The sequence below is a fragment of the Amblyomma americanum genome, chromosome 3 (assembly GCF_052857255.1).
Source record: "Amblyomma americanum isolate KBUSLIRL-KWMA chromosome 3, ASM5285725v1, whole genome shotgun sequence".
NCBI lineage: Eukaryota > Metazoa > Arthropoda > Arachnida > Ixodida > Ixodidae > Amblyomma > Amblyomma americanum.
This window is the reverse complement of record NC_135499.1, coordinates 126,885,000-126,908,736: the sequence shown is the minus strand read 5'-3', so window position 1 is coordinate 126,908,736 and position 23,737 is coordinate 126,885,000. Positions and strand designations below refer to the sequence as shown.

The following is a 23,737-nucleotide window of genomic DNA, read 5'->3' as shown; positions in this document are numbered from 1 at the left end:
AGTTCTACTAGCTACGCTACTAAACAGGAGTTCAGTGCATGTTGTTTCTGCCAAAGAACTGGAGGAATAGTGTTTTTGATCTTTGACCTTGAACATCCCAAAATGTTAGCTTCTGTTGCATTTGACCCATTATTAGAAAAACAACAAATGGTATAAAGCAGGCGGGACTTTTTCCAACTGTATCAGCATGCAGATGCAAAACTACTGAACTAGAATGGTAGCCATCTATGCAGTAGGTCTTCTAGGAGAGGTTAGCATATGAAGGCAGCGAAAAATGTAATTTGCTGCAAAATCAACATTCTATACTCCGTTTCAAACATCATGTGCAACGCTGTCAAAGCTAGCGCTCTTGTTTGCGCTGCCTGCATCCACGACCAAAAAGTAGTGCGTTCCTTGTGGTGACCGAAACACAGTAAATTATAGGCTTACAACATGACACATTTGTCATGAGCTTGATTAAACGCTCTTTTATTACTGACAACATGCTGTCGCTTTCTCGTGCCATAGACCACTCGGGCACAGAACAGGCACGGAGTAACACGCCTTCCTTTATTTTCTCGTCTTGACTACTTCCGTACCTTTCACAGCGTTGCACCTGATGTATGAAACGGAGTATAGTTCAGTCGAAGAAGGAAAGGATGGGAATAAAACAAACTCAAAGGAGCCAGCTGATACTCTGAGAAAATGGGTCTTAAAGGTGCCTCAAAATGTGAAAAGTATCTGGTCTACCCTGTGCCGCTGATTTCTGAAGCTGTTCAACGATGTTAGCCTTCTTGGTCACGGTGAGATAAATATAGGTGGAAAATAAATGAAGCGCTGATCAAAAAAAGGTTTGACGAGATCTCGTCCGGTAGGGTGAATACATGTGAAAAATAAATGAAGAAGTGCCGGTGAAAAAAGGTGTAGTCAAGATGATGGAGACTTTTCGACTTCTACACGGAAGCCTTGTTCACTGAAGGAAAAAATTTTCCGACGCAAAGCTTAAGTACTAATCGCCCCAGGCATCTAGTGTATGTGGGCGGTAGACAGTGAGATCAAAACTTTGCATCCAGCTGTAAGAAGAAGCTAAATTAGCTTGGCTCATTTGCTCAAACATAGAGTGGTTTATTTTACAGCGCAGGTAGCTCCAGAGATTGCAGCACGAAGTAGTGTGCTGTTTCATTCAGTGTGCCAACCTATTTATTCATGCAGTCAGTAATGTTTCATAACTGGCTGGCCTGCTGCCAGTTTCTGGCTAGTTTGCACTGTGTGAGAAGCTTCTTAATGCATGTAAATGCAGGACTTGCGACTGTGCGCATTCAGGTAGAGTTCTGAAGTGTCTGAAAACTGTTGTGATTTCTAGAGTGCTTTCTTTGTGTTGTGTATGCAGGTTACAAAGTGCTCTATTACTAAGCCAACAAAGTTATGTACAGAATCTCAGTGTAGCTAACAGGAAAAGTTCATTATGCTGTTCCAGATTGGTTAATTTAGTTTTGCAAAGATATGCAACTGGATGCTGCATTGTTTGGTTTTGTGTATTGAATTGAGTTTGAGCAGAGATGGGACAAATGGCTTAACTGAAGATGTATGTACCAACAGGAGAATATGTTTTCAATGCTCAAGTATGAAATTGTGAGTGCGCATTAGTGCCATGCACAAGACGACTATAAAGGGAGGATGGAATCATCATTTCTGCGCACTGATGCTTAGTGCATTAGTTTCTATGAGCTTGTCAGAAACATAATTTTATGAGGGGATTCGAGCTTGCACTGTCACACAATGGGTAGGAAGTGAATTCCACTTCTGAAGTGCGTGCCACATTTATTCCACAGGAGGTGCTCTCTACTGAAAAACATTAGTGCTATTTTTATTTTCCGAATTATAGAAAATACTTGTAGAGATTTATGTCTAGCGAGACTGGCAGTCAACTGTAAGAGCTGGCTGGAAAATGCTGTGCCTGCATGAAAAGGAGCTAAGATGGGAACATATATCTTTTCTCCCGGGAAGGCCAGCACTTCTGCATAATGCCTGTGAAGTTATTTATGCTCGTGTGGCTGAATGTTCAAGTGAGTAGCTTGAAAAGCTTTAGGAGGGGACGACATGCGTCAGATCATTACATATAATGTTTTTCCTGCAAGTGGTTAGTGGAGCTGGCTTGGAGCTGTTACCTCATGCATCTGCCTTATTATTTTTACTACGATTTCAGACTTTCCTACCTTCCTTGAAGGAAGTTTGAAAGGTAAAAACATTTTCCCTAGTAATGATGCCTATTGAGCTGCTTGGGAGTTGCAGGAAAATATCTAAAACATTTGTGATCTGCCTCATTAGAACAATGAGACCACAGATAGGTGCAAGACTTCTTTTAACTTAATGTACGTAATATGTAATGTGTGAATGTTGCTTTGTGAGCATGGTGGTAGGGTTGAATCATTCGAGTATGCAGCTCTGGAAACGCCTTGCATTAATCAAAAAAATTTACTCATTGACTTCGGTGCAAGCCAAGGTATATAATTTCCAGTCTTGGTGAACCCAGCTGTGGCTGTTGACAGGATGTCACATTAGAACTGAAACTGGTTTGTTTGTCTCAATTCCCACATATTCTATTTGCTGGCCAACATGCTAGTTGCTGAATAGCTTATGGCGGGAGACTTCTCATGTGAAGTGTTTGAATAGTTGAGAGCATTCGTTATATGCCATGCTGAATTGCCCATCTAGTGGAGACGGCTCTCCTACTCCCGAGTTGCCTTAGTGCACTGAGGACGCCAAGTCAAGAACAGCTGAGAATATGAGGTTTCCTATTATGTCATCACAGGAAATGTTGCTTTAGCATTTGAACTTATATGAGTAAATGAGTATGTCTTAAATATGGTGTTGAGAAGCTGGACCCTCATTTCTGTCACTTTTCACTGGAATTCAAAGCAACCAAGGCGTCGGAAACCGCGGGTACTTTCACAGCCAACGCAGATCGAAGCAAATATTTTCTATGTGAAGTCATGATTGTGTTATGAATCGCTCTTTCTGTTTTGTGTACTTTTCATGAAACGGGATCAATTTGTCCAGCACATTATCTTGTGACGTGTGTTGTGCTGGGCACCAGAGTGCACGACACAAATGAATTACAAATTACAATGCGGATGGGCGAGTGCGTGGCAATTATGGTGAAACTGCGCTAAATGACAAGGACAACAGAAAGCAGACAACGTTACTGTGCCGTTATATTGTCTGTCCACTTTCTGATGCCTTCGATCCACAGCGCAATTCCACCGTATGTTGTGCTGTGGAGGTGCGCCATGTCCGGAGATCTGGACGAGACATCTGTGGTGTTGCGGTTCCACTGAACGCACTGTCAAACCCGCAGCTGTGGCTGATGCAGTAATGAAAATACATTGATCTGCTCATTTTGCTGCACGGTCACCCTCGTACAATTAGCTTGTTCTGTTTGCGTGTGCGATCGTCTCGCACGTGCACTGGCTACAGCGCTGCTTGTTGCGATTGAACGTTCCTTCGGTTGACACGCCCCTGACGTCAGACTGGGGTATTTACACCTCGAACGTAGAGTGCCACGGGTGTGACATCTCACTATGCTGTCCAATAACCCCTTCTGTCTGCGAGATGCCGGACGAGGCTAGCGTTGTTGTAAAAAATATTTCCCTTGTTCGCACGTTTATTAGGGATCGCACGATCTGTCGATCATGACGCTGAAGACTTGGTATCTGATGAACCAAGCCGACGTGTGTGTGCTTGTCAACCAGCGCTGTTGCTTCAGCGTTTTGTATAACTACTAGTGTATCGCACTGTCACGGCCGCACGATCTCCCGTCTTTCTTGCGCCCCTCAGTTGCTTATTTATAGCTGTGTCTAATGAGTTCCTTCCACCCGTGGCAGTTCTGCAGGTATTTTAGAAGAGTGCATGCAGGTGGTGCAAGATGATTATAGTTTTCGTTTATGCTTGCAGAAGTTTATAAATCCCTGGCAGCTATTGTACAAGCAGCATTTGTTAGCATTATTATCAGAGTGAAGTCAAAGTTCCAGCTGCCAGCAAAACAGGAGGCTTGCTGGAAGCGCACTTCAAGAGCGAACCCTAACGATGCATAGCAACCTGGTAGAAGGATTTCGAACTTGGGTATTCTATGCGTCTGAGTACATGCGCACAACTTCACCATTCGTAGACATTCAGAGAGTGAAATACGTCCTTTTAATTATGTTGTACTCGGCATGCGCAGCATGAAGTGCTTGCCCTGACCTGCCGGGCTGCTACTGTGTTCACGCAGTGGCACGGGCACCCGTCCCCGCCCGCGTGGCCTCTAGGGGAGGCGAAGCAACGGCTTACAATCCATTTGGTAGGCTATAGCTTGGATTTCCACGTTCTAATACACCGTGCCATTGCAATGTATTGCGGACTGCTCAGTGAAAAATTCACATCGATCCGAGCTTCCCGCATACTGGCAGGCCGTTTTTCTTCAATTAGAGCGCGTATCCTCACGCTCTATCAGTTATTGTCCCTGCGCAGTGATAGCTTACATATTTTCGTTATAACGAAAGATACGCATCCTGCGGTTAAGTAGCAGCGGGCATATTTTTCGTTTGCAGTTAGAACCTCGCTATAACGAAGTTGGAGGGGATCCGCGATTTCTTCATTATAGCATTTGCTTCGTTACAACTGTAGGTGATCTTGAACACAACTGTCGCATGCGAACAGGCTTACTTCCCACCGTGTAGACAGAGGACAACCTAGCTAGCATTTCTAGCATGTCGCTGTTGTGTGTTGGAGCATTCCACACGCCCACCTGTGCACCCTATTAAAAATGTATCTTTGAGGATTAATGTCATTGATGACAGAGAAGGGTCGATGCAGGCTGCTGTGAAAGAGGGCACGTGCCAATGATTACGGCGCGAGTACCTGTTCAAGTTAGCTATTTCAGTACATGACAGCAGTGTCTTGTGTGTATGCCATAGGGTTCTCACTAGTTTTTTTCACACCGCCGAGTATTGTAGACTGCGTGACCTGAGCTACGCCAAGCTACGCCATGGCACTGAGTGGATGCCTCCTCTTATTAAGGTGGAAACTTGGGCTAATTGGAAAGCGTTTGAAATCATTTTGCTAGCGCTTAGTGAACACACGATACAAAGAAGTCCTGCGTATTTGTGTTCTTTGTCTCGTGTGTGTTCACTAAGCGCTAGCAAAATGATTTCAGATACCTCCTCTGTTTGACCCCTACCGGCGCGACCGCCTGGCCCAGTCACGTGTTGTGTCGCCTCGCCGTAGTTTCCCGTCGGCGATGTGGGTAATGCGGCTCCACTTCCCATGAACAAAAGGGAAACGGCACTGTAGGAGCCGCTGCGTATGAACAGTCAGCGCCGCGCCGCCCGGCCTTTGTTAACTCGATCGTCTCACGCCAGCGAAACGGCGCGTGGGATTTTTCGTAGGCCAAAAGTCCCCGAACTCAACAGCACTCACTTATTTTTCAGCTCTATCTTTTCCAGCATCGTACCTTATCTCTTCCGCCTTGAACGTCGCATGTCCGTTTACAAAAATGTGCAGAGCAGTGAGGCAAGGAAGATTTGTTCGTCTGGTGTACCCGTGCAGCCGTGCAGGGCAGGGGGAGACGGCTTCGGCAGTGTTGTGAGATTTCTCTTGGCTTGGACACGGCGCTGCAGCTGACCAGACGTCAGCTAGGTTGCCTTCGCTGCAACGCAGTACTCTCATATATGTAAAATGGGCACTGCAGACCGAAACCTAACTTCGCTGCAATACAGCTGTGTCGTGTGGGAAATGGGTACGCCAGACCGAAATCTGGACGCTGCTCTGCGCGTTCTTGCTAACGTAGCTTTTCAGAACGTCGTTCGTTGCTTGGAGCACGATCTGTCTTTCTCGCTGGAACGGTCTGCGCATGCTGGTTGATGCTTCATTAAGGCCATGACGACGCAGGCTGCAACGAATAATAAGGTGCCTTTATACGTCGTTCACCACGAGTCCTGTTAGTTGTTTGTAGTTTGCTCTGTGCACGATGCTTATGTGACGTTGGATAGTGCGAATCTGACAAGTTAATTCCGACGCGCTGTAAGTTAGTTGCCGAATGTCGTCCCTTGTCCACTGTTTCACTTAGGATAGATACTGAGAGGGAGCAAACTTATTGGAGCTCAATAAAGGATCGACAAACAGGATCTCGCAGTTTGGGTACCACACGTCTCTGCGATGCAGAACTTGATGAATGCATGGTCTCCTGCGGTATTCTGAAAAAAAAAAATTATATATGTTCGCGAAATAGATATGACTGGTTTCACAACCATAGTCATGCACCCGACGTTAGGAAATCAGTGTCTTTTCAAGTACGACCGCCAATTAAGATAAGGCGCCTTGTGCGCCTGGCGCACACTAGGTGCCGCTAGTCGACTGTGTTGCGAAAAGTGACTTTCCTGTAGCGTAGGAAAAACACGGGAAGTTCTCTAGCGTAGCGACTTCGATCAATGCTTCTGTCATCAGTGTTGAGCGGAGCCTTCGCCAGTTAGGCATTCAGCCATGACGAACACTAAGTAAACAGATTTTTATCGCCATCTTTTATGTTTCAGCAATGAAATACGTTTTTTGCTTCATGCAAGGCAAGCGAGAACAACTGGTGGTTTAGTTCAGTCGCCGGACAATCATATAGCAAGCACATAATGCCTTCTCTGTTTGTGGCATCTGCAGATATAGAGAGAATCGACGCAACGAATCAATTTTGGCGTCTATTACACTTTATTATAACAACACTAAGGGAAACGAGTGGGGCCGTGGCATATTTCAGGTCAGGCTGTATTGCTAACCCTTAACAACCACGCGTGCATTTGTTGTGTCCTCAAGACAGGAAGCAATAGGGGTCATTGAACACGTCTCAAAACACGATGTTGGTTTTATTTAAAAATAATATACTGGTAATCACGTTTTACGCATACCATGGCTCCGGAAAGTGAAAAACCAAGAAAACGGCGGACGATTTGGCGTGGTTGGGGAGTTATCATTTCAGCATTGGTTCGAGGCTCGGTTTTCAAGGTCAAGCTGGTTTCAGAAAAAGATCGGCGAAGTCGTATTTAAGCTCCGTCTTAAGGGTATGGCGCGACAGCTAATGTGTTAATGCCCATATATGCGGAATTGGGCGTCCTCTACTTAATATTCATAGATTGCTGGGAGTCCTCATACCACTCCTGGCGCAGTGGTGCGGCGGCTAGGCGATGTGCCACTGCCCTGCGATGGCAGGTGCTCCCAGTGGTGGGGCTTGTGTGGCCCAGGTTGCTCATCCCAGCAACGTCTCAGGAACAATCTTTAATTTAACTGCCACCTGCTAAGGTGGGCAATTTGCTCACAGTCCAGGGGCAGATTGTGATGATGATGATGCCACAGGTCACGTGACCTAGCTGGCCCACCTACCTCCTAGGTTGATTCTCTGAGGATTGTTCGGGGATTTGTCGCTCACGGCCAACGACGTCGGATTTTCAGCGAGACGAGCTCCCTAACGCTATCGCGTTAATAAAGAATTACTTTGCGCTTGCCTAATGCAAGCCGATTCGCGGCGAGTGAGTTGTGGGAAGAGACGGAGGGAGGAGGCTGCGGGAGTGTCGCTGTTTTTTCTTAACAGCATGGGCACGAAACGGCAGAACTCCTGTGCGAGAGTGAGACCGCGGGTTTTGGGCTCCCGTGAGTGCCCGACCACACATTAATTAATTTGCCTAGCCACGTAGTGATCCGCAGAAGCCTTGCAGCTTGATATGAGCGAAGGGCGAAGCGACAACCCCCAGAAAGAAACACTCTCGCAACCTCACAAACGCCGGCCCTGGTAACCGTGAAATAAATGCCAGCGACTGAAGAATCCGGTTCACAGCCCCTTCAAAAAGCTAAAGCACTGCTTTGCTCAAATGTGGAAACTGCGGGTTTCCACTCACAGTGCCGCCGGGTGTTATTGGGCGCAAGCTTTCCTTTTCTGGTGCTCGGCTTCTTAGGGGAGAAATATCTGGGAAAAGGGTTCTTTAAACCCAGCTCGTGCAAGCTGAACAGAGTATAGCCTAAGGGCGCTCCCTGGCTAAGCTGTTCTTGTGCTGTTAAAAAGCAAAGCATCATCATCATTTGATGACTGACACGCCGCGTTTACGCAACCTTGATGCATCCCTACTTAGTCGGAGGCGGCAGGTGGTCAGGGGGTGTGTTGAGGTTGGAAAACTTGCTGGTATAAGGGGCGCCGTTCTGATCGCAAGGTAGAGGCTTTTGTACGGCGTTGGACTTAAGCCTGCTCGCTGGTGAAGGTGGTGAGGTAGTCCCGCACCTAAACTAACCTCGCCACATTCGCGATTTCTGAAGGAAATTCAAACAAGCAGAAAAAAAAACGAGAAGGGATTCCTCACCGCATGTATGTATGCTGACTCGGAATGAAGTCGACTCCTCTTGAACTCCTCATTCGGGTGCAGACATACCTATAGTGATGTAAGTATACGGCATGTAAGAAATTAAAAAAAAAACAATTTATTGTGTGATGCCGCTGCTTGAATAATTCAAAGCGGCAAAAATAAGACGCAGCTCCTGCCGCGCGAAAAAATGCATGTCCGTTTGTGTTGTTGAGAACCGGCTGCAACATACGGCGGCGCGTTGACCGCGCCTCACCGTAGCGGAGTCAAGGCCCAGACGAGGAAGGAAGGGCATTCCATGCTGTGGCGGCGACTGACGTAGATGGACGTGTGCGCAGCATACGTACTACACGCCACTGTTTCCCCGGAGTCCACATGCACGCCGTGACTGGGGCGGCGAGCCAGAGATTCCATCCCTGCTTGAGATCGTCCAAGATATGCCGCTTTATGGTTTTACCGACCTGAGTCAGTGGCGGCATCGTATGCAGCGTTGGTTGGTGTCGGGCGCTTATGGCCGATTGCTTCGAGAGCGGGCTAATGTTTAGGACATCTAAAGAGGGGGGGGGGGGGGGGGGGGCTGGGGGGTTGCGGAGATGGCGGCGGCCAAGTTGTTCTATCGTCCCCTACCTTCGCTTTCGGGACGCATTTCCTGCTTTCTGTACGTCACAATATATGATTCGATCTCTTGATTTCCAGCTCCCCTGCTCGTTCTTCCTGTACGCGAGGTAATTGTATGTTTTTCTTGTGTGATATTGTCGGTATCGGACCATCTTCTGTAAAGATCCAATTTGGAAAAACATAACAGGAAGAGAGTGAATCTAAATGCCTCACTTGGCCAGTTCTGTGGATCCACTGTTTGCCCACTTCGGAATATGTGAGAAGAGGGAGGTACATGCTACCTATTTTTGTATTGTTTTCAAAACAACTCGAACACGCTTCCAGTTCGAATGAGAAAAAAAAATAAAGAAGATGGAAGTGGTAGCATTTCTAAACCTCTTCGTTCCAAGTCTGCAGTTTTGTAGCTTCAGATACCACCAAAGTGAAGCTGCGTATTGGGTCGCTTAAAGCGAGCGAAATTATCCTCTAAAAATAGTTTTTCGCTTTTTAATTACTTTGTTTGTAAGACTTCTGCAGATGTCACGTAACCGCCGTAGCGCACTGATCTGCACACGTATACGGAATATAATATGTGGCTCTGTCACTCCAGCCCTATGAGGTTTTAGCAGGCCGGATTTTTGTACATTTCCTTTAATATTTGGCGCAATAAAGTATTATTATTATGATTATCCGTTTTAAACGCTGAAGCAGGAGTAGTTTTGTAAAATTGTTATATCTGCGTTCGTTGGGCAGCTACGACATTCGTGAAATGAAAATTCGAAATTCTGCTTCGTTTTCGGGTTCTTTTGGAAGAAATTGCAAAACAAAAAAAACGCATGAAAAGGCCGAGAAAGTCATTTTTTTTCGCGCTATTATTACTTACAACAGCTATGCACCATCTTGCCCCACTTGTTAAACTACCTTTTGTTAAACTACCTTTTTGGGTGCATTTATAAAATGAAGTAAAATTGCTTCTAAATCGAAACTGGCCGCCGCGGTAATCAGTGGACATACGGTCGGATCACACGCAGGTTCGATCGCGGTCGTGGCGGTCGCATTTCGATTGAGACGGGCTGTGCAATGTCAGTGCACGTTAAAGAACCCCAGGTGGTCGAAATTATCCAGAGCCCCTCCACTACGGTGTCCCTCATAGCCTGATTGTCGCTCTGGAACGTTAAAATCCATAACCAAACCTAAATCGAAAGTCTGCATCCAACGATAGCCAGAAATTTCACTTGTGACATCTGCCTGACATGCCTGGAACTGATACAGCTATTTGCTTTGGCACTGCCGTGCAATTCAGGGCAAAAGCTGCGCCGCGGCTGAGGAACTGAGGTGGTCACGAGTGAGTTCGCCAGTTTGGTTGGTCGAGGGCTCGACAGCCACTGCGCACACAAAGTTCTTTAAAGCTGAGATGGCCCGCCCGAGGTCGCAGTAAAGTGGAGTGTTGCCCCAAATGATGCTTTCCGCATTTTGTTTTGTTCTTACCGCTCTTGAACTGGGTTGTTCGCGAAAGACAGGACCTTCTCTCTGGCTGCTGGCGCATAACTATATAAAACGCAGTGCATCTCGATGATGTTTGTTCCTTCTGGCGGCTTTTGTCCTTGGTAGTAATTCATGCACCCGCCGCGGTGGCTCAGTGGTTAGGGCGCTCGACTACTGATCCGGAGTTCCCGGGCTCGAACCCGACCACGGCGGCTGCGTTTTTATGGAGGAGAAACGCCAAGGCGCCCGTGTGCTGTGCGATGTCAGTGCACGTTAAAGATCCCCAGGTGGTCGAAATTATTCCGGAGCACTCCACTACGGCACCTCTCTCTTCCTTTCTGCTTTCACTCCCTCCTTTATCCCTTCCCTTACGGCGCGGTTCAGGTGTCCGCCGGTATGTGAGACAGATACTGCGCCATTTCCTTTCCCCAAAAACCAATTATAAACCGATTATATAGTAATTCATGCCGCTGCCGTCATCAAGTGCTCTCTCACTGTGACGAAAGTGTCAAAGCACTTAAATGTCCGCTTAAGCGTGATTTATTTTAGGCACGGACTCTCGGCAATCCCGTCTCCCTCATGTATAGTATACGGGCGTAGACTGCGCCGCACAAACGGAATTTAGTATAGCTCTACTCAAGATCCTCGCTGAAAAACAAGAATCTGTGCTAAGTTCGGTGAACAGGGGTGGCTGTGTCAGGGTGCATTCCACTTTTAGTCGTGTTGTCATTACCGTGACATTGAATGCTGAGAATAACAGCGACCCCACGGGCAACCTCGGCCTCGTCGAAAGGGTCACGGCAGTGCAGGTGCCTGTGGAAGTAAGCGCCTGACTCGATCCCCTTCTGATTAATCGGACTGACAGGGTCAGTGCATGCCAAGGGTTAAAGATGTGCGCAGCGAACGAACGATGTTCAACTGCTTCCGGTCGTCTGTGTTACATTGTTGATACGCCAAAAGTGATGGTATAGGAACACGTCTGAGGCGAAAAAAGGGCTCACAGCGTGCTGCTTTCTCCAGCTCGTTGACCGTTCCTTGAGTTCCGCGTGTTGCTCTGGAGTCCTGCTTATCAGCTGTGCACAAGTTGGGCGCTTGTTTGTGGTTCACTCATGTTTCCAGTGCGTTATGTTTGGCTTGAAATCAAGAGTTTGACGGAAGCCCGCCAGGTGAGGAAAATACATGACTAAGAAATAAAGTGGCGCCGACCAAAATACGAAATTATGTTCTGGAAGCAACGACGAATTTTAAAAAGTATTGGCAAAATGTGTGCACCGAGTAAACAGCACAAGCTGCAGTAATGATAAACTGTGACGGAAAAATTTAGCGTAAATTGTATCGCACGCTCATACGTGAGCTCACGTATTTCATCCATATGCGTGAGCCTCTCTGCCGAGAAAAAATAATGCGGACAGTAGCGGTGCCCTGTTCTAAACCATCGCTCTCTTATCACACCGGCTTCGGGCATAGTTATGTCATTTGGACAGATCCCACTTTTTTTTTTTGCTGCTCAATTTACGCGATTTTTTACTTTCTTTAATTAATATACAGGATTTTCTGCTAAGAGTGTCAGCAATTTTTAAAGATTTTATTTAGCCCGAATAGCGCTTTTTTCCCCATGTAGCATTGTCAGTGGTGGAGTGCATCAAAATACAGCGAAGCCATGCTAACTAGCAGGCTAGTTAACTAATCTCGCCTAGTTAAGTTTTTAATGTTATTTTTGAAAACTCCCTATTTATTGAGAGGTCTGCATACAGATTACCATGAGTAATACCCATATCAGTTTTTAGTTTTTGATTTTTCAGCAGCGCATGGGACAAAGGACGTGACAAGTGCACAGACACAGCGCTGAACTTACAACAGATCAGCGCCGTGTCTGTGCACTTGTCACGTCCTTTGTCCCCTGCGCTGCTGAAAAATCATGTTACACCAACTTGCCCAAGCTTGTACAGTATCAGTTTTTAGTCTTTCGGAATTGCCATTCTCGTCAGCTCTACAGCGCGAGCAATTTTTGAAAGGCTGCGCATGGCCTAAACCGCGCGACCATCAAGAGCGCTAGCCAGCTTCCGAGCGCGGGTCACACGTCACGGGTCACGTGAACTCTATCCACTCTCCGCTCCCAGTCTGGCGGCGCGAAAGAAGCACGTGACACCTGCACCGCTGTGTGATGCCATAACCTCCTCAAATGGTGATGCGCGCTCGTAGTCGTGGCTGCAGCACAAATCAAGCCTGGACTCCATGTACGCGAAAACTCACGCGAACGCGAAGGCGACGGCGGCAAGCGACGAGCGACGCCGTCGCGCGAAGCAAAATGCATGTGTCGCTTGCCGTGTCGCTCGGATCTGCACCCACAGAAAATTTCGCTCGTCGCCCGGAAGTCCCCCACGCGACTGGCCAATCAGAGCCCCCCAAAGCCGTTTCCGGTTTGTCCACGGTTTCTCACGGGCACATCTCACGAAACCAGCCCGTCGTCTTGGTCATCGCCACCGTCGAGAAAATATTTGGTTTTGTAGCTGAGAGGCAGACCCGCACGATTTAAATAATTAAAACAATCTACTTGTTGGGTGCGGAGGGCTAACAGCATTTGGAGCGGGCTACGCGAGCGCGCTTACTGCAGGGAGAGATGCGTGTCGAGCCGCGGGTACCGGCGCTCGATCCACCGTGCCGCTGCGCTCCAACTGTGCAGAAACACTCGCGGCGCGCATTCTCACTGGTATATTCTAGTTTGCTCACTTACAATCAGGTTGCGGTGACAGTTTATGGGAGTGTTTTTACTAAGCCGGAGTGCACAGGCACCGAACGAAAGCACACCTCCCCCGTGAACCCGTGATGTGACTTCGTCTCCGCAAGCACGCCTTTGGCTATCTCCACTGCCGCTACACCGCTGCCGTAGAGGAAATATTCCTTTGGCCCTGACCATGAGGCACACTCACAAAATTTTAAGAGAGAGAACAGGTTACGGGCGTGTTTCTAAGCTTGAGTGCGCAAAGCACGGAGTCCGCTGCGCACGTCGCGGGTTCGCGTCGCCTGCCGCCTTCGCTTGCATGGAGGTTGCCCACAAGCGACGGAGCGAACGCCAGCCGTCGCCGCCGCCGTCGCCTTCGCGTTCGCGTGAGTTTTCGCGTACATGGAGTCCAGGCTTAATGGAGCAAAATAAAAAAACACGAACATGGGAGTCAAAGTGAGTTGTCCTCTAACGCATTCCCCTTTATAAAAGGGAATGCTCTAAAGGACTATTTTCTTTTCACTCCTTTCTATTCAGAGTGTCGCGCTCTTTCTAGCCTCACAGTTTCGCTTTCGCCCGTGTGCGACCCCGAAATTCCTTGCGCTGTTGTCAGTGGCGACGAAAATGGCATTTTCGAAACTTGTTGCGGGCTACAAGACTGTCGATAAATAAGAAACCGAACAGTAATAGTTAGAAAATATGGTAGTTGCACGTCTCAGCTGCATTCTGATGCACTGCACCGCTGGCAATGCTATGCCGAAAAGAGCGGTCTTCTACAACTCAAGAAAACCTATTCTTGACAATTACTGACAGTCTTCAGTGAAACACTCTGTATGGGTGTTTATTCTGGATATACGCCAGAAGCGTGAACGACTATATGCCGAGAAAAGCGAACGTCCTATATGCCGTTTTTTCGATTTTCGATTGACTTGTAACCCGCCGCGGTGGCTCAGTGGTTAGGGCGCTCGACTACTGATCCGGAGTTCCCGGGTTCGAACCCGACCGCGGCGGCGGCGTTTTTATGGAGGAAAAACGCTAAGGCGCCCGTGTGCTGTGCGATGTCAGTGCACGTTAAAGATCCCCAGGTGGTCGAAATTATTCCGTAGCCCTCCACTACGGCACCTCCTTCTTCCTTTCTTCTTTCACTCCCTCCCTTATCCCTTCCCTAACGGCGCGGTTCAGGTGTCCAACGATATATGAGACAGATACTGCGCCATTTCCTTTCCCCCAAAAACCAATTATTATTATTATTATTGACTTGTAGAAAATAAAAACCATGACCGACACAATTTGCCTACACATTTTGAAACATGCATTGCGATTTGCAAGCTGTACGACTACAGGAGCACAGCACGGAAAAGAAAGAAAGAGAAATATAGCATGTGGCTTGAGGAGTAAGTAAGCTTGACTCCTCTAGCATATCATTAGTTTCTAGCTGCAAAAGCCAAGTCAAAAGCGTGACCTGCACCATCTGCGCGCTTCATCGAGGATCAGCCGTTTGCACAGTCAATTAAACTAGTAAAGCTTCAAGACAAATGTATGAACTCCAGTTCCTTGGATATTTTATTTCTGGGCCTCCTTATCACCACGATGGCCACCCACCACTGTAGTGCTCATAACAAAGCCACGCCAGTGTGATAACGAAAGGCTGTTATCACATGGATGGGTATTTTGTGTCAATTCTGGCGAGTAGGCATAGGCAAGTGCACTATGAGTGCAACCGCACGGGGACGGCGTTTGATGTCACCCGCTTGTCATACAGCGCAAATAAAAGGACCCCGACATACTATGTGGGAATTATTTCTTTAAAGCGCTTTCGGGAGCAGGCATGTTTATCACTTCAACGCTTGCTGTGGTGCGGAGATAAAGCGTTTGCGCATCTGAGACGCCCAAGACGCCCAAGTTTAATGAGGGCGAGGCCCGGTTTCTTCTTTCAGTTCACGCCACGCCGGTTTTTTTAATATCTTTTCTTTCTTCTCTATTTTCCACGCGTTATGCGCAATCCGCGCGCTGGTTTTTCAAGGTTGCAAAGTCGCTTATAGTGACGTGGAACGTCTGGAGCCTACGTAACCTACTCGCTCGGACGCAACATTCGCTGCATGGAACCAACGACGCGTTCTTCCACTCACGGGACGGCGGTGTCCGCGAAGACCCCCGATCGCACCTTGGAGCGCCGTCGTCGACCGGTCTTCTTCGGAGTGGCCACCACCGGCGTCGACGTCATGGCTGACGCCATTGGTGTTTGCGTGACGTCATCGCTGGGGGGGGGGGGGTATAATTATGCGGCCGGCGCTGTGGGGTGGCATGCGTACAGAAGTGAACGGAGTCCCGGGGGCAAAAAGTCTGAGCGGGTAATCGGTGCAGTCGCTCATTATAGGTGCGCGTTTCTGGGTATATATTTATTGCTGGAATGCGCACGCTGGGTAAAAGCAACACCCTCTAAATACTTTCTTTGAGAGGGTGTTGGTAAAAGCGTCGAGCATCTTGGAAAGCTGCCCGCTGTCGTGCGGCGTTGCTACGCTTGCTTTTGTCGTCGACGTAAATAATGGAAAACGCGAGGATGGGATGCCAACGACCACCCCTCACTTCTGTCGAAGCTGTGTACGCAGGGTTTTTTTTTGTTTTTTTTTCCCGCACGGGGGTTTCCGTTCTGGGAACGTTGGTCGTGGTTATCTTTCTTCATCGCGATTAAGTTTTTTTTTTTTTCAGCCCTTTCTAGCTTTCGTGCTTCGAATCACCGTCGTCACGTCCGTTAGACCGTTACTGCTCTGATCAGCGGGGATTCCACGCTGGCTAGAAGCAGTGGTAGGATGGCGAGTCGCGGAGGTGTAATTGCGTCACAGACCGCGCTGTTGTAATTGTGCATAATTAATTATGCTGCTGTTCTTTTTTTCTCTTTCGCCTTGCTATAGGAGCGTTCCGCGACAGCGGGTGAATTTCCTTTATGTTACTTGTAACGAGCATAAATGTATTTTGAATAGTCCAGCTGCGAAGCAGTTCGTTTCGCTCTCATATACAGTGTGGGAGGAAATAAAGAAACGTACAAAACAGGCGAACAGAACATATGAGATGGTGACAGCATTGAATCGTATACTCTAAGTGCAGCGTTCAAATTGGCGAAAGCGTACGAAGCAGGCACGGATTCAAGACCCCCAACTCCATACCCACTGGTAGGCGATAGTATACATAGGGGCCTTCCCTAAAACAAAAGAAAAGAATCCGGGCTACGTGCCTGGTACAAAGATATATGCCACTCGTTGAAAAGTGAAGAAACATGTAAACTGTTCATGTAATCTCGCCGCTTACTTCGACAGAACTGGCAATGCACAGCACGTTTAAGGCCTGTTTTTACTTTTTGTAACGTCTGCCGGTTGACAGCATTTCAACTTCGAGCGTGGGAAGTTAGGCAACAAAATCTGGCCAGCAGCCTTGCCAGCTGCAAGAGTCACAAGCCTGGGCGCATAAGTGCAAGTTATTTGAACGAACGGGCCTAACGCTGCTGTGATTTCCGCCGCTTAGATCGTGCGACTTTTACGTAATTATTCAGCCACATGTAAATACCGAAACATCGCTTCTCCGAGACGAAACACTCTTGTGCGTGCTGAGTTTGGAATGCACGTAGACGAACAACTTGAAAAAAAAGAAGCCACCACGAAAGTCTTCTGTTTTTTTTATATTGTTATTTCTAACTGCAGCAGGCAAATTGACGAGGATGCCGAGGACGATGTCTCATGTTATAATGGTTAAGACGTGCCGATGAATTGTGTAGTTCAGTCAGACTATACAGTATATCTTATAAGCGTGTTTAAACAGGCACCCATATTTATCGACTCAAAGTATAGGGCCGACTTGGCGCAAACGAGCTGGGAAATCTAAAACTAGAACAGCCGGTTTTCGTGTTTTATTCCCGAATGGTGGAATAAAGAGTGCGGAGTACGACACCCTGTAGTATTATGTGTGTGGGAAGTGGATTTTACTACCGGAGCTGTATACTGTCGCTATAGTTTAAGCCTAATGTTGAGTTCGACTGTCCAGACTATAGGTCTGTTTGCAGCTGTGTTCGAGCCAGTTATCCTTGGGCCGGCTTCCAAATCAGTTAATTATTTTCGCTATGTACACTATACAGATGGATGGCAATGCAAAAATAAAACTACCAGTAGGTAGCTTGACGAGTCCGCAGCTCCCTGTAATGAGCGGTGTTTGGACAACAGCTATGGAAAACACAGGCATAAACAAATCAAAACAGTTGATCAGTGCCGAACAAAATAAAACACCTCGGTCAGAGAAACGAACACCAGGATAAGTGGATTTTTCTCTGTCTGCAAACGTGGCTCTAAGTTTAGCAGTAGAACAAATAAATAAATGAGAATTAATTGATTTATAATCGTTGAAAAGTGATGGTAAGGAATAAAACATGCGTTCCATACCAGGGTTCAAACGGGCTTGCATCGGCCCGGCCAGCAATGCTTTATTCAAACAAGTGATAAACCGTTGCGACAAAATTTCTTCTGCGTGCAAAAAAGCGCTGACTGACTGAGAAGGTCTAGACCTTTGGCGTAGCGATAAAACATGCAAGAAGATGACTTCCTTCCCGAAGACTCGCGGCTAACGTAGAACAAATGTCTTCTCAAGTTGGGACTTGGGAATTCAAAATATTAGACATAGTAAACTTCGTTTACTGGTCTAACGTGAAGAGTTATTTTTAAGTGAATACATGCCCATTGCTAAGTGCAAAGTGTGAAGAAAATCGAAGTAACGCTAATAATCAAAGACGGCAAAAGCTCTGTGATTTTAGTGGCGTAATTCTAAGCAGTTTATGGAGTACAACAATCTATAGCCAAATAGTGAAGACCGCTCATCCGAACCTTGAGACAAAATACGAGAAGAATAAGAATGGTTGAGGGTGTATCTGACAGATGCTCTCGTTTCAAGAACAGCGGCTTACCTATACCTATATCCTCCAAGAGAAAACTATTCTCTACGAGGACATATCTATGGAGGATAACAAAAAAAGGCAGAAATTAAGTGCGAAGAGGCAATGGAAAGAAAAATGGTAACGTTGAGAGACAGAAAGAGAAGACCGACTGTAGTCTAATGACACACTACAGCTGAAATAAAGAGGAAATGAACGTCGGCATGGCGTGTAAGGAGTACAGATAGCCAGTGGTCTGCTATAGGGCAACAGGGTGGTCTCCAAGGTGTACGGAAGACGTGTGGCTGATGCCTGCCGAGAGTCAGATGGAAAGATGAGATCCAACGCCAAAGTTACCGCATGCGGATTTTAGCGCGGCAGCGGACTGAGCTGAATGGAGGCAGCGGAGGAGGGAGGCCTTTTTTCTGAACGAACCTTCGGTCTTCTGGATGTCTGCAGAGATCTTTGGGGTTGCAGACTGACCTGTCTGGAGTAAACACGAAGGGAACACGCATCGTCATTATCACCATGACTCAGATCATAAAGGTCTTGCAGAGGTCTATAGAAGAATTTGGGACTACACAGTGACCTAGTTTCGAGCGAAGAACTAAGCTAACTGCATCATCATATTCATCAGGCAGATTACGTCTTCTGCAGGACAAATACACCTCTCTTTCTCGTCTAGTGATCCCAGTATGATGTTAAAACAGGTTAGTTTTTTGGATACGACAGACCAGCCTAGGACGCCGACGCCAGTGCTGCCAGCCGCACATTTTTTTTTGCTGCGCTGTCGCGACGAGCTGGAAGACTGCCCGGCACTCTGCCGCTGGGCGAACTGCAGCGCAAAGGACGCCGCAGAAGAAGAGCTGCCAGCTGCCGCCGCCGGTGCGATCGCGCGAGTTCTCGCGCGCGATGCTCGCTCGAGCCGTGATTGGCTGCGCGGCCCGTGAGGCGATAGGGCCGTCCACTGGGGGCCGCTGCAGCCTGTCGCGATGCCTCGCCGCTCTTTTGCGTGCGCGGCGCGTGTCTGCTGCCTTTTCTCTTTTCTTTGGTGATTGCGCGTACAATGCCTAGCACCCGTTATGTGCAGCCGCCTCTCCTTCTCTCCACATCCTTAACGGCTCGCCGTGCTGATGGCTGGTGATAAAAGGAGACGAGACCGCGAGTGATTTCTTTCTTACCCCCTTAACCCTCTCCTACCGAGCGCGGGGTTCCGGCCAAGCCGCGGTTGACATTGAGGTCTCGCTCCGCTGGATCTCCGAGGTCTGGCTAGTTTGGCTAGTTCCCTTGGACTTGTATAAAGATTTTTAACTCTATCGTCTAGGAATATTCTTTTGGGCATGGTTCTGGATCACTTGGGGCGGCATTATATACTTCAATAATTATCTAAACTAGCAGGAGGTGACTTAGTTGAATGTGTGCCGGTTCAGGATCCGTTGGCTTTAAATAAATCGAGTACGAACGAATGAAGTAATGTAATTGGAGTGATCAAGGGATGTCCGCTTTCTTGGTGCAATATGTAGGCCATGTGTACACATGCCTATACACATGCCTGTGATTTTTATGCGTAAACATCAAATTGTATTACACACGTGTAGCCAGATTTATGTGGACTGCGATGCAGTAAAATTTAAATCAGGCAGTGTAAAGCAAAAAAAAAAGACTGAAAGAAAAAACTACTCATATTGTGCCAGGGTCACGCTTGGTAAAAACTAGTAGGAGAAAATGAATTCGAGCATGTGTTACTGTGCATAAGCTTGCTATATACTACTTCCTGTCCAAGCGCTAACGCCGCAGAAAACATTTTTTTTTTATTTCCGATCCTTTCAGACCACGTTTTCTTTACCTTCCTGTCTGCGTTATGAATCCCAGTATGAGATATTTTCTTCGCCGCTTTCACATTCATTTCTTTACTGCCTTCGCGCGCGGGCTTGACTGGCAGATGATTCGCGCCGTCGTCTACCCTTGCACAACTGACAGTCTTCTGGTCTTTATCTCTCCCCAGCAGCTTCCTCGACGGCTGCTCGCGACGCCGGCGGAATTGGATCGCAGTCCGTTGGCCTTGGCAGTGCCTCTCGTCAGGGCCGCTGGCTTCCATAAAGCCGGAAGGATACGCGCCGCGACTGTGGCATACAGGAACGAAACAGTGTACGCTTGCTTGATGCTATGCCCAGGTGGAAACGCACTGCTCAACTATACAGTATTCGTGCAGCTAAGAACTAAGTACCTACAAAAGAAATGATGCTCCGTCCCTATTAATGCAACAGGATCATGTAGGCTTTCTCGAATCTGCCGTGGAAAATTCACCCGACTCGCCTTTTTATGCAGTTGTCTATCAGGACAGCTTAGGTTAAACTTGCCGGACTTTGTAAAGCCGCACTAAGCAGAGAGAACGGACGCAGGTACGTGTACATCTTCACCGCCGGGATCCGATCTTCGCGAGAGCGAATGCTGTTAAATACAGCATTTCCCCAAAGCCGTCAGTTAATGAGTTTCTCTGCCTTTGCATGTTCTTGTAGCAAGCGGAGTTGTCAAGGAAATGGAGGGGCAGTTGTGTTGCTAACTTTATTTGGCTCTCAGTATATTCCTTCCTTGTTTCTTTTCCGGCTTTTTTTTTTTCAATTTAATTTTGATTACGTACAGCCATATGCTTGTTATGTGAGAGTTTCGTTTCTGTCACTGATTCCCCTCTTGCAAGGACCAATAGGGTACACAGAATTTTCAAATAAAAATATAACGCGCTGCTTAGCGACCTGCGTGAAATCTTGTGTGCGGTTGTGTACGCAGCGAACGTCTCACCGTTAAATTGTGAAAAGCGGGATTGGTGAACAGGCTTTGGCAATAAACACGCCGATGTGTCGGCATTTATATATATTTTTTGTCGATGCCTGTTCTTTTCTCGGTTCGTGAAACTAATCACGCGAGCCTTGTTAGCTGCGGACGTTGAAACCTGGCGTTTTGTTCGTGCCCTAGGGAGACAGAAAATAAGAAAGTCATGAATTTTTCAAATGTGTAGAAGCCGGGTTATGTGTGCGTTGACGTCAAGCGGTGTACAAGCGTGCAGAAGCATTATGCCGGTCCTGAGGAACCGCAGAATACAAAAACTGAAAGTGAAGTAGTAGCTAAGAAAGAACGAAAGAAAGAACCAAATAAAGGAAAAGGAAGAAAGAAAGAAAGAGAAAAAAAGAAATAAACAAAGAAAGAGAAAAGGAAACATTGAAGTAGATAAACGACAAAAAAAAAATACTTGTATGTACGCTTTCGAAAGAAGACGTCGTACGTGCTCTTAGTGCTAAGCAGACGTACTTTTATATGCCGTCTGCTTTCTTTCTTGCCCCTCATTTTGCGTTCTAAAAGTCATTTATAAAAGTTAAGACCGTGTCAACATATCAACACTGCCAAAAACAACCATGAAGGAATCGACGGCCTTGTGTCGGTTGTGATGTTACCACATGCCAAACGGTCAAAACGCTGTTTGTCGGAATAACAGATGTTTTCCCGGTTCTAAAGCACAAATCCGACAAATATTTATGAACGTATGAGACAGTGGAAGGTGGCAGCTTGGGGGCTGTGACTTACTCCTAAAGAAATACTTTGACGCGGAAAAAAAGCACTTACGTTCTGCATTAATTCGGCGCATGTACAGAATTTTCACTGCTAGTACTTGATTGATGTCAGGTATAGCAGTTGCAGACCGTGAAGGAAAAAGAAAAAATGATGTTCAGTTTGGTCGGTATAACGGGCGCCTAGCCCGTTGCGCCATAAGCGGTGCGGGTATAAGGCAGTTCTTTAATTTATTTTATAGCCCACTATAACAAATGTAGAAGCATTTATTTAATGACTCAATAAAGCGTATCGGTTTTGCATCTGCTTGTTAATCTGGGTTGACATTTAAGTACTTCAAGCACACTGCCATAAGAGAGCAAAGTACGCACTTAGAAAAGCAAAGAAAAGAAATTAAAGCACTCTTTAGAACTTTTCTTGTCTGTCTACGTGGCGTGGAGATGATCAGTGCCGCTTCTTTTTTTAAGGAAGGAAGTGAAATGTGTTACTTAAAAGCTACAGATGCTCCGAGTATGGCAAGATCTTCTTGCCTGAGAACTAGGAACCTTAAAGAGCGAGCTTTCGCCACCATTCCCGTGACTGTTGGTCGAAAGCTCTTGCGCTGTCATTTGGCGGAGAGCGCGGCTGATGTGGTACTGTTATATTACCCCGCATGAAAAATGACTGAGCGGCAGAATTCATCATCATCATCATCCTGACTAGGCCCACGCAGAACAAATGTTGTGCCCGCTGCGGCTACCTTATCCCCGCAATTGCTACCTAATCTCATCTGCCTAAGTTCCTGCCGCCCCCTATTAAGCTTGTCTTCTCTTGGGATCCTGTCTGTTACCGTTAACGACCATCGGTTATCTTGCCTTCGCATTACATGCCCTGTCCAAGTCCATTTCTTCTTTATTTCGACCAGCATGTCGTTAAGCCGCGTTTGTTCCCTGTCACACACTGTTCTATTTCTGTCTCTTAGCGGTACGCCTATCTTATTACTTCCCATAGCTCTATGCGTACGTTGTTTAAGTTGAACCCTTTTCTTTAGCCTCCACGTTTCTGCCCCATATGTGAGTACTGGTAAGATACAGCTGTTATATACTTTCCTCTTCCGGTAAATTAACTGCCATTCAGGATCTGAGAGAACCCGCCAAATGCGTTCCACCACATTCTTAGCACTAGTAAAGCGACTGACGCAGGAACAGCGTTTTGAACAATGTGCACAGGCCGAAAGTTTAACCATTTTGGTTGATTGATTTTAAGACAGCAACCAGGTAATAATCCGCCATTTCAAACTGGCGCGCCACTTGGCCAACCGCGCCTGCGTTGTCTCGCGCCGAAAAGCGTTGCTACGAAGTAGCACGACGCGTCGCTAATTAAACGGCAACACCTTCATGGACGTCAAGACCACGCTGCAGTGAAACAAAAATGATGCACGAAAGTATTTGAGGCCGGTCACCGTGATCAGAACATAAAAGCCAATACGCTGTCAGATCCCCGAGTCTTGACGCACCGCCGCGCATCTCTGGCTACACTGAATGCGAAGTGAATAGTTTTGTGGAGCCAACATAGATGGCGGCACCAGCTCAAGCCCCACAGAAAGCACTGCGCATTGCTTGTCATAAGTTTTTCTTATCCTATCTATCCCCCATATGTTACACAAACACCGAAAGCGGTAAAATATTATTTGTCCATTTGGAACACCAGAAATTTTTTGGGGTGAATACTGCGAGGAGAGCCGATAATTACCAAGACGCGCTACGAAGCTACCGATCGGGTTACGACCGCCGTCATACTTGAATTGCAGCTGTTCTTTTCCTAGGAAAAAACACCGGCTTCCCTTTCCACGTCTCCTCAGATGCGCTCGATGTTCGTAATGAGCGTCTTAGAAGCCATTCGCGCGAATACAAGTGTAACGAAAGCTGCCCATCAGTTGAGCAGCGGCGGCGACGCACGCCGCGACCGCACCGGCTAGCACGTGTACAAGCCTGGTCACGTGACGAGGCGGCGCCCATGAGCAGATCAGCCGGCCAATGGCGAGGCGCGCTCATCACCTGATAGTGGGGCGACATCGCGGCGGAAGTGGCGTGCTCTCACTACGTTTGGCTGAGGGAAGAGCGACAG

At 47.2% G+C, this 23,737-nt stretch overlaps 1 protein-coding gene across 1 annotated transcript in view; it reads right to left on the bottom strand.

The window, feature by feature from the left end:
- LOC144124890 (metallo-beta-lactamase domain-containing protein 1-like) overlaps positions 1-15,304 on the bottom strand; it is a 54,882-nt gene extending 39,578 nt beyond the window's left edge. The window contains exon 1 of the mRNA XM_077657830.1: positions 15,285-15,304. The gene's annotated coding sequence lies outside the window, so the exon portion shown is untranslated. The remainder of the gene's footprint in view (positions 1-15,284) is intronic.
- Positions 15,305-23,737: the final 8,433 nt, after the last annotated feature.